Here is a 15672-nt window from a genome sequence, read left to right on the forward strand (position 1 = left end):
AATATGATCATTTTAGATTACTATATACTAGATTATTTTTAAATAACATGTTCTTCAGTCACTATTAGCATGGTAATTTGAATACTTTTTCCTTAAACAACGCCTCTACTCTGGCTACTCCCCTATCACGGCTTTCTTGCCTCACCAGTTTCACCTTTAGGATGACATAGTTCTTAGGGATTTTTCTCCTTTTCCACTTTACTAATAAACTTCTTAACATGCTATTCTTCGAATAATTCTACGATAAAGTAACTATTATGAACTTATTTTATCATATTATGATTGTCAGGAATTTATGAATTTAGCTATTCATAATCGCAAATAAATATACCTATTCTGGTAGGTTTGATAATTGTGGGCTTTGTTTATCCATAGCTTTTCCTTAGAAATATATCTGTTTTTTATTAAATATTCAAAAAGTTTTTTGTGTACAAGAGGGAAGGCTTGCTTTCAACACATGAAAGTCTTGCCTTTAACTTTGCTGAAGGCTTACATATTTATAGACTAAAAAGAAAACGTGTAAACTACTTTATACTATTCCTACTTTACATCTGTCAAGAAAATAAAAGATTAATAATGGTCCGAAAAAAGTAAAATGGCAAGTTCCAAAAAAAACAAGAAAAGTAAAAAAGGCTATAGGCTAGTCTAGCCTACATAATAAGAATAGTAAGTATTTACATAATTTACGTATTTCACATTTCTCAAAGTCATATGTCATTTTCATATTTCAATGCTTTGTCTTCTTATCTTTCTATTATTGCTCTGTGTCTTTCTATCTTTTGTCATGTATCTTCCAGCTGTCGTCCTTATCTTCTTCTATTCTAGTTGAACTTCTGAGATAATATTATCTTCTCCATTACATCTTGAACATAGATGGTCTGGATATTTGTGTCCTATCATTTTACAATATCTTGTTAATAATTCTTTTGAAATAAATCCCTTCCTAATTGCTCTTGCAGTTGGTTGTTTCTCTGGGTTAAGTAATGTCATAATCCATTGTCTAGCATCTTCCATATATGTTTGTTGTAGCTCTCTTGAATTTGAATAAATCATTTGATGATCTCTTGAATAATAGCTCCATATTGGGTTTCCATTGATATAATTATTTGTTAATTCTTGAACAATCGTAGCTATTCCAATAAGTTGTTTATTTGCATAAAAATTAGGTATCTTGATTTTAGGTATCTCTGGCTGCTGGACAATATCTTCCGGTATAATCATATCTCTGGTTAATCCAATTTTTACAATTTGTATAACTGGTTTCATCTCGTCATATAATATCTCTGCTGGTGCAGTATAAAACTTTATGAAAAATAAATTTTCTTTGGTTATTCTTTTATAAGTGGTGAATGTTCTATATAATTCTGGTATATTTGTTAGTTCATTTCCTTCATGGGTATATACAGTATCTAATAATCTATAACTGAAACAAGTTTTAACTAAGCTTGGGTTGGTTTTCGGTAGTGCGATTAACTTGTTGTAACCTTGTAATTTTTGGGTTATATAGTTTGTGTTTGGTTCTTGGATATCTGTGGCTCTGGGTTTAACGTTTAGATAAGTCTGTAGTTTGTGGATATTTTCTATGTATGCTCGGGTTATGTGGTTATAGGCTTTTTTTTATCTTGGTTCAAACTTTCTCGATATGTGGTAGTTTGTGGGGGTATGTACAAGGGGCCTTTTTGTGTTTTTGGTATAAATGGTTTTTCAAATATCTTATTCATGTTCATGTTCTGATATCTTTGTCCACTAACTCCTTTGCTTGTACCTGCAATTGTAGATTGATAACGTTATGGGTTTTATGGAGTGTCCCAACATCTCCTTTTAGCTCGGAAATTTTGATGTCTTCCGATCGACATAGCTCTGCACACTGACGAGTTAGCTGATTCATAGCTTTAGACTTCAGTTTAACTTCATTAGTCTTTAGCTTTTCTATTTCATTACCCATACTGTCCACTTTCATTGAAAGCGTAGTTAGGGTTTTGAGTATTTTTTTCTAAAGCATCATCTTCTATTATATCAGTCTGTGTAGCTTTGTCTTGATATGTAATCTACAATAGTATTTTTGTAAGTACTAATTACTTCAATTGTAAATGTAAAATTTAATATTTTTAATACTAGTCTCCAAATCTCTTTCATTGTAACTGAATTTTGTATTTTCTTTGTTAACCACCAGTGTACCTGTGTATTATCTGTTCGTACAATAAACTTGTTATATACAATATATGACTCAAATGCTAATAAACATTTATATAATGAACATAATTATTTTCTATTTATTTCCCATTTTATTTCTGTTTCATTAAACGTACCTGAGTAGTATCTACAATGATGTTCTAATTTTTCTTCTTCATATCTATATTTAAGTACTCCTCCATAACTATATTCACTAGCATCTGCTTCTACTATATATATATAAATTTTTTATTTTCGTCTGGGAATTATAATTTTGGTAACTCTTTACAAAATATTTTTATTTTCTGAACTTGGTTTTTGTCTTCTTCGTTGTAATTATATTCTACATCCTTTTTTAATTTTTTTTGTGATAGCTTTAGGTTTTCTGCTAATTTTGGTATATGTTCTCTTACTTGGTTTACTAATCTTAAAAATGATTGTAATTTCTTTTTTGTATCTAATTCTTCTTGTAAATTTATTATTTTTTGTGCTATATGTTGCATTTTTACTCCACTTTTATCTATTTGTATTCCTAAAAACTCTATCTGGTTTTTCATAATTTCCGCTTTCTTTTCACTTAAACTTATTCCCGATTTTTCTATTATATCTGTAAATTGTTCTAATAATTTTAAATATTCTTCTTTAGTTTTTGTATATAGTAGTATATCATCTATGTATACTATACAATTAGGTGATTGTTTAAAATAACTACCCATAAAGTGTTGGTATCTACCTGGTGCATTTTTATATCCAAATGGTAATACGTTCCATTCATAAATTCCTTGTGGTATCGTAAATGCGGTTAATTCCTTAGAATTTTCATCTAACTTTAAGTGGTAAAATCCTGATTTACAATCAAATTTACTAAAGTAGTTATATCCTTGTATTTGTCTTATTTTTAATAGCTTATTTGGTATTGGATAATTGTATGTCATAGTTGTTACATTTAAATTTCTATAGTCAATCACCATTCACTTTTACCTCTCTTTTGTTCACTATGTTTATTTACTATAAACGATGGGCTATCATGTTTACTATTGCTTCTTTGTATATACAGTTTTTCTAATAATTCATCTATATGCATTTTAAATTCTTTTAAATCGTCAAAATTATATGTTAATGGTTTTTGAGTTATTATAATATTATTATCTATTAATTCAATTTTTATAGTAGTTTTATGTTTTTCCATCCTTTTAATGGATCTTCACTGTATAATTGTCTTAATCTTTTCTTTTTTATTTCTACCTTATCTATTGAAAATATAGTTATTTCTTTTTTATTTATCGAAAATACAACTAGTTCTACTGTGTCTTCTGTATTTTTTATATTTTCTAACTTTTGTGTAATTTTTCACTTCCTTTTATCCAATCAGTTTTCTTTCTTATTTTATTAATAACTCTTTTTGCTCTTACTTTTTGTTTACATAGTGTTGTAAACCACCAATCTGTTTTAGTTATTATATGTGAGTATAATTTATCTAAAAATGACATTCCTAACAGCATATCTTTTGATGTTAGTTCATAATTATAGATTTCTTCTATTGTTATTATTTTATCCCATATCTGTATTTTTACATTTTTAGCTTTATATGTAATTAAACTTCCTTCATTATTAAATCCTTTGACTACTATTGGTATTTTTAGTTTATCCCATTTACTTTCTGGTAAACAGTTGTATCTACATAAGTTTGCTTCTGCTCCTGTATCTATCATAGGTGTATAATACCTATTATAATATCCTTCTACTATTATTTTTACAAGTACATCTATTTTTATATCATGTTAAAGCTCTTTTTATGAATAATTTTTCTTTATTAAATGTTATAGATAATTGTGTATGTTTTATATTGTATGGTTTTACTTGTTCTAACCATTTTATTCTTAATATTATGTCTGACTTTTGTATTTCTAATTCTATTTTTATTTTTCTTACTCCTATTATTATTATTTCTTTTTCTGTCGTATCCTTAATATTTATTAGACTCCTTGGTAGATCTGGGCATATATTACTATTAGATTTTATTTCTTCACTTTTTATTAGATATTTTTCTATATAATTTTCTTCTTGTCCTGTGTTTAAGAGTATTAAATATTCTATTTCATTTATTGTTCCTGTTATGTAATATTGATTTAAATTGACTGTTGAAGCTTTTTCATAACTTGTTCTTTTTTATTAGCTTGATGATTCTGGTTTTTCATGAGCTATTCTTTTTGTTATACTTATTCTATCATTTATTATTTCTAAATCTTCTTCTATATCTATGTCTTTGTAACTATAATCATAATTATCAATTGTTTTTACAAATTGTTCAAAAGGACTTTCTATTTTTATCTTATTAATTTTATTTTTTTCTCATTATTTTATGTTTTGTTGTTAATACGTATAGATTTTTACATCTTGATGTAAATATTTTACTTCCTGGGGTTAGTTCTATTCCTGATATTTTCCAATATAATACTAATGATTTATCTATATTTTTATCTGTTATTGCTACTGAATAATTCACACTTATTATAAATTTAAATTTTTGGTATATTTAATTTCCTTTTATGGCAGTTATTATACTTTTTTCTATAGATTTTATAATTCTATCATCTGCTAAATATAATTCTATTGGTGTATCTATTCCTTCTCTAACACATGCTTTTATTAATATCTCTGTTCCTCCAAGGTGTACATATTTTATTGGGTCTTTAATTTTTATATCTTTTATTTCTTTATTAATTATTCTTTTTGTTACTAGTGGTATACTAGCTCTACCTTTTGCATATCTACAGTCTATTACATGTTCCTTTTGGCTTACTACGTAGTATTCTTCCTTTTTTCTACTAAATATATTTTTTGTTGTTGGTATTTTGAACATGTTTTCTACACTTAAGTCTAACTCTTTTCCTTTTATTTTGTCAAATATATTATTATCAAATATTATTTTTTGATCAGTTCCTTTTTCATTTAAATATTCTTCATTTGTTATTATTTTTATATCTTCTTCAGTTATTTGGTTCATTTTTATATCTTCTTCAGTCATTTGATTCATCTAAATCACTATCTATTTCATTATCTATTTCATTCTCCGAAATTTCATATGTACTATCTTCACTTTCTAATTCATAATCTATATAATTTATCTGCATATATTCTGTATTTTCTATTTTTATTTCTGATATTTGTTTCTTTTTTGGGTTTTTAGGTATTTTACAATCTCTATCTAAATGTCTTAGTTTTCCACAATTATAACAAGTACATTCTTTTATATATTTCTTTTTCCTATATGGTCTTTTATGTTTATAATTTTTTACATAATATCTTTTTTTTGGTTTCTTATATTTATATTTTCATTTTTTGTATTTCTTATATTTCTTATGTCTTTTTCTTTTCTTATAATATCTTTCTTCACATCCAAATTGAGGTGTTATTTTATCTTTGCAACATGCTAAATTTCTTATTAATGTTTTTTCTATTTTTATTTCATCTCTATATTTTTCACATAGATTTCTATACCATTGTTGTAAAAATTTTATTCTTGCTCCTAGAGTATCTACTATTTTTGCGTCATCCCAACTCTTTATTATTTTTGAACTAAATGGTTTAGGTAATTTATTAAAATATAATCTTCTTATCCCCTTACTTTCCTCTGTATTATATGTTCCTTTATAATAATATTCTTTAAATGCGCACATATATTCATCTATATAGCACATATTACATATTTCTATTTTTAACATTAAATTCTATTCGTATCTTTTTCCTTATTTTCTTCTTCTTCTTCTTCTTCTTCTTCTTCTTCTTCTTCTTCTTCTTTTCTTCTTCTTCTTCTTCTTCTTCTTCTGTTGTTATACTGCTAAATTCATCTCTTATAGCTACTTCATATTTTTTCAATATTTCTGTTGGTGATAGTTTAGTAGTTGTTTGTGTTTCTTTTGTTTTATTATCAGATCTTAGTACTTTTTTACTTGCTTCGGCTAGGTTTAAAAACCATAATTTTACTGTTCCTATTAATGTCCTTTCTATATATTCTGGTGTATTTGTTATATTTATATTATTATCTAATAATTATTTTGACATGTATCCTGCCCATAATTGTATTATTTTATTTGTGTCTATTACACAGTCTAAATCTAAAAAGTTATAATTTTTATTAATTATTTGTTTTGGTGTCCACTTGTTATATTCATTTTTTAGGTTATATTTTTTAAACTCTTTTTTATAATAATATGCAGGTTTTCTTATTTCTGATGTACTAGGTATTATGTTTTCATCGTCTTCTTTATTAAGAGTATTTGTTTCTGTGTTTGTATTTTCTAAGTTTTCTTTATTAATTACTTCTTGTTTTTCATTAATTTTTAGTTTTCCTATGTTTTCTAGAATTTTTGTATATGTTTCACTACTTTTCAAATCATAATTATCTGTTTCTTCAGTATCTATTGTATTTATTTCTAATTCACTGGTTTCTGATTCTTTATTTTTTATTTCTAAATTTTCTTTAAATTTGATTTATCTCGTTTAATAACTTTTGTTCTTTATTTTTTTCTTCTTTTCCTTTCTGTCCTTTTCATACAGGTCTTTTAGTATTTGTAGTTCTTTTTCTAATTCAGCAATCCTATTATTTTTAGTTTCTTCTAATTTTTATATTTCTTCTGTAGTTTGTTATTTTATTTTATCTATTTCTTTTTTCCTATCTATTTCTTCGTTTTCTCTTTCTATTCTTACCATGGCTGCCAACTTATCTTCTAATTTTAATTCTTCTTTTTCTAACATTAAATATAAATGTTCACCTATTTTCTTATATCTTCTTCCTAAATTAGAGAATACTATTTTTATTTTTAATCTTTCATGATTTTCATATGTTTCTTCATCTATTATAAATTTTTCTTTGTTCATTTTAGTTAAATGTATATAGGTTATGTTGATATATATATTCTAGACTATCTATTGTTGATTCTAAAATTGATATTTCTTCTTTTTGTGAATTTATTGAGTTTTTACTAACTCCGATAACTATGTTATACTGTAGTCTTTGTATCCTTATTTTTAATTCTTTACGTTTTTCAGATATTATTTTTTTAATTTTTTATATTTTTGTAATTTTTGTTCGTTATTCATCTAAGCAATATTTATAATATTTTGGTGGATATCTAAATCCAATTTTATCATAATTACTAAATTTATCAAATAATAAATCCAAATATATAATACTTCCGTAACTTTAAAAAACATAGCTCTGATACCAATTGTAGGGGGTGCGGATAACTTAAATAGATCGGATAACTTAAATAGATCCATTAGTACATTTTTCTTGCGCCATATATATCAAGTTGAGTCAATCAAATTTGAATTTCTTTTTTATTTTTCAATGTGACTTTTAAATACGTTAATTGAGAATACTGCATTATACTAATAAACTTGTTTTTTGATCATATTCAAGCCTTGATTGTGACTTCACATAATGAATTGTCACGAGTGCTTTTGTTCTTCACTCTATTTTTGCTTAGAATATGGCATCTAGTCTTTTACGATTACCGCATGTTTCAAGGAAGTTAAAGTAATTAAATACAACATAATAATAAAAATTTTATAATCATGTCTTGCTAAATTGGTGGTAATAATTCGACGAAGCAGTGAACGAATTGTTTGTGATCTTCCCATCATCTTTATTAATTTATAATCTATTTTAAATTACAAAATATGATGTTCTTCTTTTCTATGGATTGTCCAACCATTCTAATTTCTCAATTGCAGTTATTTTATGATTTCTAAGATATTTAGGATTTTAATTAGTGTCCTAATATTTTGGACTAGAAAATTAACTAATTTTTTATATTAGGATATCTATATAAAATTTAACCTTAGCTTAACAGGAAACAAGTGAACAATACTACCTTATTAAATAAATTAATTAGAAATTCCAAAGCTTCTTGTCCCTTAATCTTCAGGTTACCTTCAGATTCTTTCATCTGGATATGTTTGAAGTGTCTTTTTATCTGTGAGTTATAATCATAATCCATATATGAGAATAAGTACTTCTAAAATCTAAAGTAAAAAAGAGTTCGAAGTGAACACGTTTTAATTTATTTATAATTTCCCCACTTTTCTGTTTCAATCATTTTTTTTTAAATAATATATAAATAATTATTGACATAATTCCATTTCAAAGAATAAGGACTTTGAAACCTACTAAAAGGAAGTCGTAAAAAGAAAAAAAGAGTTTCTTTAAAGTTTCCATAAAACTGTAGTTTTCTTTACTTAGTTGTTTAGTTCCCCCAAAAAAACTTGTTTAGTTCCAACTATTTTTCTATATTTCTTTAAGTAAAAATTAAATTATACATAAATAATATGAAATTATTTAAAGTTCTTATTTTATCTAGGTAAGAAATTATAATATTTAAATTAAAATTTTACCTTATTTTAGAAAAAATATCTACAATTCTATTTATGTTATGAAATGATAAAGAACAAAGAAGAAGAGTCGAGAGAGAATAGATGATGAATAAGAGGATCCTTGAGGAGTGAATTACAATGAAGGAACCTCTTTATTTATAGGGTAAATTTATTTCTAGTTTCTGACTAAAAGACATATATTTCAAATCCTGATAGATATCAACTAGATCTTAATAGATCTTATTTATATTCTTGATAGACATTTACTATAGTGTAAATACATTTATAACACTCCCCCTTGAATGTCTATCGATAGATAATGTGTCTCGTTAAAACCTTACTAGAAAAAATAACCCAGTGAAAAAAAAATCTGGTGAAGAAAAAAAGAGTACACATCTCTAACAATACGCATATAAGCTGCCTCATTAAAAATCTTACAAGAAAAACCCAGTGGGACAAAACCTTGAAAGAGAAAAAGAGTACAACGTATATTAACTTCCCCTAATGAGAATATCCTTGAGCCTTTGCATCCCGATCTTGTGCACCATCTTCTTGAAAGTTGCAATTAGAGGAGACTTGGTCAAAAAATCAGCCACATTGTCACTTGAACTAATCTATTGCACGTTAATATCACCATTCTTTTGGAGCTCATGTATAGAAAAGATTTGATGAAGTGTGCTTCGTTCTTTCTCCTTTTATGAATCCTTCTTTAAGATGTGCTATGCATGATGCATTATCTCTGTATAAAATTATGAGTACGTTGTCACATTTCAAACCACATTTTTATCGAATGAGATGTATCATAGACCTCAACCATACACATTCTCGATTCACTTCATGAATAGTTATTATTTCAGCATGATTCGATGAAATGACTACGATAGACTGCTTTGTATATCTCCAAGATATGACAGTACCACCACATATGAATACATAGCCTGTTTGAGACCAAACTTTATGTGAGTCAGATAAGTACCCAACATCAGCATGACCAATAAGATCAGGACTGCAATCTTTAGAATAATATAAGCCTATATCGATAGTCTCTTTAGATACCGTATATGTGTTTGATCTCATTTTGACGTCTCCTAGTAGGAGCAGAACTATACCTTGCTAACAAATTAACCGAAAAAGGCTATAGGCCTTGTAGTATTTGGAAGATACATTAGTGTACCAATTGCACTAAGGTATGATACTTCATAACCAATCTAAATTGGTATATTTCTCATTTCAGCAAATAATCTATTGCTTTTGAAAACTCTCTAAGAGTTTCAATAAATTTACGCGATATAAGGATTATAAATAAATTTTCCAGAAACATTTACATGCTTCAAACATTTTGAATCCTTAAACACGTTCTTATGTAAATTTGTCAATTGACAATATTCAAAATTTCATGAGTGACATCTTCAAGTGTTTGGATTGCAAAATCAAATAAGTTTTATACTTACCAAGATGCATCCTTTCATGTCACTTGATAAATGTTTCTACGTCAACATGCTTAAATAAACGTAGAATTTGGATCTTCGTAATCTTTCACAATATTGTGTTAATATTGTATCAAAGATATCATCGATGGTTTCTCATTTTGTATCAATTCGCAATGTCACATAACATTTTGAGATCTCATCACTTCATTATTTTCAGGTACCTGAACCTCTCATAAGGTTTCATGAAGTGTTATGTCATAGGCTCTTCAGGAGAACATATTGCCTTCTTATTATGATTGTTTGCTCCTTATCCTTTTCAAGGATTATTTTATTTGAAATCAATTGGTCTATCACACTTCACACATGCATAGTATTGTCCTTCATGGACACAAAATAAGAGCACTTGCAGCTTAAATATGAGACGCTTTCGATATTTGACTTGAATTATCTTTTGAATGAGGATCTGGTGATAATTCCTAACATATTTCATAGTCGCTTATAATCTCCCTCTTATGTTAGGAAAACTAACTACGCCCTCCATCTTCTTTGAGAAATTCATCTTTGTGCATCATGATATATTCAGTAATCGTATACCACAAATCAAAACTATTAGATGGAATAGTTGGTTCCTGACGTTGAACCAATTGAGAGGGAAGATTAATCATAATTTATTGATCTAATGCATACAAGTGCTATTGTATGCAACATATCATATTTCAGACCAACACATAAAGCTTTATTTTCATTAGCAATGATTTAGCTATTTATCGAAGGCATTCAATGCCAAACCATCATCATCAAGATGAATTGCCTTGATTATACAATCTGAAAGTTATGCTCTTTAACTCAATTTTATTGAGAAAATAATTTTATGAATGTCAAACGTAGGTTGACAATGAATGTAAATGTGATTATCCTATTGATGCATCTTTTCAGCATATCACATGATAGGTGAATGGACCCTTAGTCACCTTTTATACTTTTCAGATTTTAAGGAATCCAATCCCAAAATTATTTGGTCCAACCAACTTATCATGAGATCAAACAACATTAAAAGACATGAAGAATTTTCTAATTCTTCAATATATGTTCCATACGCAGTATGCACATCTTCGGGATGTCGATCATTCATGTCAATTTATGAACTTTTACTCTAGTAAACTCCAAGTTTACCATGACATGCACCTTTTACTTTAGTAAATTTCAGATTTACCACTACATGAATAAATTTTAGATTTACTACTTTAGAAGTAGATTTCAAAATAATTCTTCTCAGTTATTTTGCCTCATTAGGAGGTGAGTTGTGAAGCCATCACAATCAAGCTCACATTTGTTGATAAGCTTCACTAAATATCATCACATTCACCCAGGGAATGGATCTATGCTTATAACAATTAAAAGTCCCATTCACATGAATGAAATATAATCGTGTCTTAAGCTTATCAAATTGATAGCTTATAACCTCTTTTATGATATTGTTACTTCAGGAGAAAATTGAGGCATACATATGATCTAGAGAATTTTTCTCTAACATATCTTATGATCATAATACGCGTGTGAAAATATCATCACTTTTGATGATCATTATCATATTGTCCCTCCACGTATATATTTTTGCATTCAATCACTTGTCTTCTTTCAGACATATTATGCATTGCTATCATATACACTTCAAGAATGAAGTAAGTTGTCATATTTCAGACTTATCATATATTGCTACCACATTCACTTCATGGAATGGAGCATATTCAATGGTACATATTTCATGACTTTTCATTAAAAACACATTATTTTGCCTTAGCCATCATAATATCATCAATATGGTGCATTGAGATTCAACCTCAACGTCTTACCCATATAAAGGCGTATTAGGCATAAATTGATGGGACTTAAACCCAACATTTTATCATCCCTTTTGATAATATTATTCATGAGGAATAAATTTAAAACATAAATGGTTTCAAACCAATTATTTTTCCTCAAATCCAACAATAATTATATTATTAGTAATAAAAGACAGATAACATAAGGAATTACTAACCTTGAAATTACCTTTAGATTTATAATCTCATCTTGTTTGGTAGAGTCTCGTGCTGATAACGTGTTATGAAATGATAAAGAACAAAGAAGAAGAGTAGAGAGAGTAGATGATGAATAAGAGGATCCTCAAGGAGTGAATTACAATGAAGAAAACTCCTTTATTTATAGGGTAAATTTACTCCTAGTTTCTGACTAAAAGACAGATACTTTAAATCCTGATAGATTCAACTAGATCTTATCTATATTCTTGATAGACATTCACTATAATGTAAATACATTTATAACAATTTAAATATTATTTTGATCAAACTTTACCACAAAATATGACATATTTTACTTCAACTTTTCTTCTTATTTTAATTTTGGTTCAGGTCATCTTTTTCATTCATTATCATCATTCTTTCTACCCTTTTGTATTCCAGTTAGTTAAAAATTTTAAATTGTATATAAATTATTCATAATCAATAATCGATAATGAATTCTCTTATTAACAATTTCTGAACGAAAAATTGTACAAAACAAGTGTGGTACCGCCGAAAAAAATCAAAGATTTATCTCACCGAATAAATTAAGATTTATATTACAGAAATAGTGGTTCTCTTTTTTATTGCAACGTTTACTTCTTTCCTAGGGATTCAATAATTTTTACGCTATTATTAAAGGCAAGTATATAGCACTATTCTCATAATGATTAATTCTTCAAACTATATATTGAGTCCATCTTTTGTCATCACGTCTTTCATATATTTTAATAAATTTTTAATTACGCGAAGGATCAGAGAAAGGAAAGGGATGTAAGCCTTAACTTCCCTACTTCAAAATTGGTGGTTTAGTCTAACTGAACATAAAATTAGTTTATTTAATTTGTTCATTAATTCCAGTCTTCTAGTTGTAAAGTTATTATGTTTTAAATAATTTTATTTTTCTTGTACATAATTTTATTAATTTTTACAATAAACATGCAAAATACGTACACTTAACTAGTATCATTAAATTCTATTAATAAGTTGCACAATGTAAAATTCTCTTCTTCTTCTTCTTCTTTTTTTTTTTTTAGCAAAATTTCTTCTCAAAAGACAATTCACTCCTTTTTCTTGGTGGAATGTTCTAAGAAGTTTTTAGATAATATCACTTACCATTCAAACAATTTATCATTATTCTTTATAAATTTCGAAAAAATATGAAACAACTTATTTGTAACTTCAAGATAGAACTTTTATAAAAGTTTTTATTCACGCTTCCTTTCTTCTTACCACATCTTAGGATAACAATTAGCAAAGTTACACATGATTTGTGCAAAAAAAAGAGAAAAAAGAGATGTAGAATGCATGTTGTATGTTCGTTTATATAGTGTTCAAAAGTTAATGATGGAAAGTTTTTTCAAATTTCGTAATTAAATGAGGAAGGAATCCTTTCAGATTTTGTAATTAAATGAAGCATGCACAAAAATATGTAACTGAAATCATCTATTTAGAAGAAAATGTCTTTTATTGTAAAGGATCAACATTAATTTTATAACTAAAACTTTACGCATTGAAACTTCAGTGGAAAATGAAAATAATGATTTTATTGATTTATGTATAATGAAATATAAGGAGGAGATACGCTGTCTAAATGTCTTTTAAGCTCTCCATTATCATCCACAATAATTTAGTTGATATTTCAGGTGAATTAAATTGTGATATAAAGTGAAAAAACTGTTACATGTTCATAATAATGTTCCTTCATTGTTTTTTTTTTGGAATGTATTAAATAGGTGGGAATGTATTTCATATGCCTTTCAAAGTAAAAACTTAAAAACAAATAATTAAGAGAATTAAAGTAGAGATTTTTGAAGTCTTCTAGCATTACAAGTAAATGAGAAAAAATCAAAAACGAAGCATGCCACATCCGCATGTCTGTAACTCTCCTGTATGTATATATACAAAAAGAGTATGACTCGTGTTAGCACAGGCCCAACATCAAAAATATTTTATGTACAATAAGTTAGATTGGTACTCATTAGAATTTTTACTTGCAAAACATAAATATATAAAACATATTAGAGTCAAATTTTACAAGATATGTTTTATGTGACACTAATACTGATAAAATTAAGAGTCAATTGAACTTTTATATATAGAATTTACATATTTTCAGTTGTTAATTATTTTGATTTATAATATTTGCTACTAATTTCAAATGATACATGTTATTCCCCCTGTCTTATGTAACTGTGATATTTGAAGAGTAAATCAAAATTTTTATATTTCATTAAATATTTTAAATTGTTAAATATTTTTATTTATGATACTTTTTATTTCATTTCAAATAATATGTATTATTTCGTCTATCACAATTTATGCAGTACTAATAGACTCGTTAATATTTTAAAAGGTTTCAGAAAATCTTAATTGAACCTTCTCCCATTAGAAATCATAGAGGATGGAGAGAAATTAAAAACGGAATATCAAAAATAAAAAGATAATTATTGGAGTTAATTTATTATTTTCTTTTCTCAAACATACCTATTAGTGGAGAAGTGTCAGAGGAGTTGTAGGCTGCTCATGCTCTTTCTTTGGCTTTTTTCATATGCAAGAGAGGGTATTAATCTAAATAAAATCATGTACTACATGTCTCTGTCTTTTCATTCAATGATACATGAGCGTTTTTTTCCTCACACGATTTCGTCATATATCGCTTCGAGAGGTTCGGTCCATTACTGATGTGGTGGACCTCACTTCCCTCTGTTTATACGATAATAAGTATAAATTTAATTGATGCAAAATAGTGAGTAAGAGCACACAAGTAAGAGAGCAAAACACAAGTAGATACTCTTATTCCAATGCTCACGTTGTGTGTTTGTTAACATAGAAATTATCTCTCTTCGTCTAAAGCATAATGGAGAATAAATCACAACAACCGGCAAAGTATGCAGAGAATGTAGCAGCGGCGGATTGGCTACCTGATACACCCAAACTACTACTTCTTCTACAGAAGCATAAGCGGTCATCATCAAATATATAACCCAAAAAATATTGTGGTTGAATCTCATAGGGAATAAGAAGCTAATTAAGTCATATGTAGATTAATGGACTTTTAATCATAAGTTTCTGCAAAAAAAAGAAGGGTTTTGGTTTAAATAATAATTTAGCAATCACAGTAAATAAAAATGAAGATCTTCTTATAAAGTTGAAACACAGAGAAATAGTAAACTAGGATTATGTTTGCCTTGATATTCTAATTCTTTCCAACTATAAGTTATGTGAATTCATAATCGTATTTACAATTATAGAGAGATGTAGATAGAACTTCCATCCATGTGTCTGTTATCCTTCGAGGATCGATTTACTTTAATTTTCTCAAACTTAAAGTGATAAAGAATAATTCTAAATGTTATCCAAGAGATTAATCCGGCTAAGGCATCAATTTATAAATTAGAGATTGAAAATTCTAACTTCTTGTCACTATTCTCTTTTCCTAACAACAACTCCTTTGTTCAAGCAGGTTATGTTTTAAGGCACACTCTCAATGGTTGCAACCATGAGAATTCATTAAAATGAAGAGTAAGATATAAAAGCAATTTCAATATAAACTCACAAACCCATAGTTTAGAATGTAGATTACAAGGCTCCCATAACCTTAGCTATGGAGATTTAGCCACTCAAGATTA

This window comes from Capsicum annuum, chromosome 7 (genome assembly GCF_002878395.1).
Source record: "Capsicum annuum cultivar UCD-10X-F1 chromosome 7, UCD10Xv1.1, whole genome shotgun sequence".
NCBI classification, from domain to species: domain Eukaryota; kingdom Viridiplantae; phylum Streptophyta; class Magnoliopsida; order Solanales; family Solanaceae; genus Capsicum; species Capsicum annuum.